The following is a 3,623-nucleotide window of genomic DNA, read 5'->3' as shown; positions in this document are numbered from 1 at the left end:
AGTTTTTGTCAGTTTAACAAAGAGAAATTTGTATTTATATATGTACTATATAGATATACTTGTCGATGTATGTAAATCTTGTCCTGCATTGTGCCTTTGATGACCTTCTCATTGTATCTTTGATGACCTTCTGATACCGAGACTTTGAAAACTGTGCCGATGAGGCATAATTGTCCTCATGTTAATTGTCCTTTTGAGAGTCGAGGTAAGGGTGTGGTTTGTTTATAAAAGAATGCTTTTCAAATTGTTATTAATTCTGAGAAAAGACAGACACAGCATATATGAGTAATTGCCTTGTCAAGGCAAGAAAACCAGTATTCTTGGCTTTAAACAGAGGAAAATTAGAAGAATGATTTTGTCATCCTAGAAGGCCTACTGATAAAAGGGGGGAAGAGAGGTCTTCCAGAGATTAGCAAAGAAACATTTAAAATCAGCCATCCTGTGATTCATCTTGTTCCTCGAGTGTGGTTGGCTTTTGACTGAGACCTAACTGGTATGTACCTCCCTCAGATCTCAAAGTGTGTGATGCTTGCACTCCACAACTCTGGTGTTGGGACTTTAGTTCTTTCTTCTGCTCCCCAATGCAGCTTAATAGCCAGACAAACATTGTGATGGGGGAAGATGGATGGTCAAGCCTTTGTGGAAGGTCTCAATTCTCTAGTGAGATTTTTAATTTTCTTCTTCTTAAGCACCATGAAATTTCTATAGGGCATTTCTGTCTGCCTTCTGTTTCAGAATACCCAGCCTCCACAGCACCCTAGAACACAATATGCCCTGCAGGGAAAATTGGTCATGAGTTTAGGGTTCCTTTAGTTTTCAATTTATCACTAATTTCTTAAATAAATTGTTGAAATAAATTTCTCGTGTGTCCACAAAGCACTGCTAGATTGTTTTCTTAGTATTGTCCCTCTGCAAGGGCCAAACCTGCTCAGTCTGTTCCCAGAAGCAGCAAAAATATGAATGTGAAGGAAAAAGCTGATAACTGCCAAGAAAATAAGTCATAAGAAGAGTTCCTCAAGCAGAGGGAAACCAGATGGATCTTGGGGAATAACTACAGACCATGGAAAACACAATCAAATAGTTGCCCTTGTGCAGATGAACATGGCTTAAAGCAAATAGCAAGCAATCATTGATTTGGCAAATGTATTCTTTTCCTTTCTAATTTTATTTTTCATGTTTTAAGATTTATTTACTTTTGAGAGAGAGAGAAAGAGAGAGAGAGAGTGTGTGTGTGTGTGTGAGCAGGGGGAGGGGCAGAGGGAGAGAGAGAGAGAGAGAATCTCAAGCAGAGTCCCCACTGAGCACACAGCCCAACGTGGGGCTCGATCTCATGACCCTGAGATCATGAGCTGAACTGAAACCAAGAGTTGGATGATTAACTGACTGAGCCACCCAGGTGTCCCCCTTTCTAATTTTAAAAGGAAATCAGAAATAATTCACATTCCCTGGGTGCAGAGGTGTCAGTGGTGGGGAGCAGAGGCGGTATGGAACCGAGGCCAATCCCAGTGGGAGAAAAACAGTGCAGACCCCAGGGATTCTGGAGCAAGGCCATGTCATCTACAATAAATAATTCTACTCCTTGTGATAAAATAGCCTCTGTTATGTTATGGGTTCCTGGTAGTGCCTGGCAAGAGTTGGTCAGGTTGTCAGGGGCCCAGGGAAAGTGTTGAATGGATCTAATGGGGTGGTATTCGGGTAAAGTAGAACCAATGGGTTGGTTGACACTCACTGGTTTTAGAGAGAAACATACTTCCAAAATACACTTGTCATATTTAAGAATGTATGGACACAAAAAGATTATAATATTCAATTGTATTAATATAACCTTGGAAGAATAGATTGCCCATATTTGAAAAAAAAACACAAATTAGTTTCAATGAAGTAAATCAATGTTTCCACAGACAAAAAAATGATCATTTCATATTAAATGAAAAAGCTAGAATCCAAGTTATGTTGTTTATATATCTCAAGACAACACATTTTGCAGAGAAAAAGAGAAAAATCACATAGCAAATGTCAACAGTAGTTATCTCTGAGTGGTTGTATATTAGATGATTTTTCCTTCTCGTGTTTACTGTAATAACCATATTTTCTAAGTCATTTTGTATATTTTCTATAATTACATTTTAGAGGAAATTCATGAGGTAGGTTTGATGAAACATTGTTTCCAGTGATTTAGAAGAAATTACATTCTTTATAGATTTTGGATACTAGCCTTTTATCTGATATGTCATTTACAAATATCTTCTCCCATTCTGTCGGTTCTCTTTTGGTTTTGTTGACTGTTTCCTTTGCTGTGCAAAAACTTTTTATCTTGATGAAGTCCCAGTAATTCATTTTTGCCCTTGCTTCCCTTGCCTTTGGCGATGTTTCTAGGAAGAAGTTGCTGCAGCTGAGGTCGAAAAGGTTGCTGCCTGTGTTCTCCTTTAGGATTTTGATGGACTCCTATCTCACATTTAGGTCTTTTAACCATTTTGAGTCTATTTTTGTGTGTGGTGTAAGGAAATGGTCCAGTTTCTTTCTTCTACATGTGGCTGTCCAATTTTCCCAACACCATTTGTTGAAGAGACACCATTGAAATCCAATGTTCCACTGGACATTCTTTCATGCTTTGTTGAAAATGAGTTGACCATAGAGTTGAGGGTCCATTTCTGGGCTCTCTATTCTGTTCCATTGACCTATGTGTCTGTTTTTGTGCCAGTACCGTACTGTCTTGATGATGACAGCTTTGTAATAGAGCTGGAAGTCCGGAATTGTGATGCCGCCAGCTTTGCTTTTCTTTTTCAACATTCCTGTGGCTATTCGGGGTCTTTTCTGGTTCCATACAAATTTTAGGATTATTTGTTCCATTTCTTTGAAAAAAGTGGATGGTATTTTGATAGGGATTGCATTAAATGTGTAGATTGCTCTAGGTAGCATTGACATCTTCACAATATTTGTTCTTCCAATCCAGGAGCATGGAACATTTGTCCATTTCTTTGTGTCTTCCTCAATTTCTTTCACGAGTATTTTATAGTTTCTGAGTGCAGATTCTTTGCCTCTTTAGTTAGATTTATTCCTAGGTATCCTATGGTTTGGGGTGCAATTGTAAATGGGATCGACTCCTTAATTTCTCTTTCTTCTGTCTTGTTGTTGGTGTATAGGAATGCCACTGATTTCTGTGCATTGATTTTCTATCCTGCCACTTTACTGAATTCCTGTATGCGTTCTAGCAGTTTTGGGGTGGAGTCTTTTGGGTTTTCCACATAAAGTATCATATCATCTGCAAAGAGTGAGAGTTTGACTTCTTCTTTGCCAATTCGGATGCCTTTTATTTCTTTTTGTTGTCTGATTGCTGTGGCTAGGACTTCTAATACTATGTTGAATAACAGTGGTGAGAGTGGACATCCCTGCCGTGTTCCTGACCTTAGGGGGAAACTTCTCAGTTTTTCCCCATTGAGAATGATATTCGCTGTAGGTTTTTCATAGATGGCTTTTATGACATTTGAGGTATGTACCCTCTATCCCTACACTGTGAAGAGTTTGGATTAAGAAAGGATGCTGTACTTTGTGAAATGCTTTTTCTGCATCTATTGAGAGGATCATATGGTTCTTGTTCTTTCTTTTATTAATGTATTGTATCA

The sequence above is a fragment of the Leptonychotes weddellii genome, chromosome 11, assembly GCF_054177405.1.
Source record: "Leptonychotes weddellii isolate Sample4059 chromosome 11, ASM5417740v2, whole genome shotgun sequence".
Classification (NCBI taxonomy): Eukaryota; Metazoa; Chordata; class Mammalia; order Carnivora; family Phocidae; genus Leptonychotes; species Leptonychotes weddellii.
Note: the sequence above shows the minus strand (reverse complement) of the source record.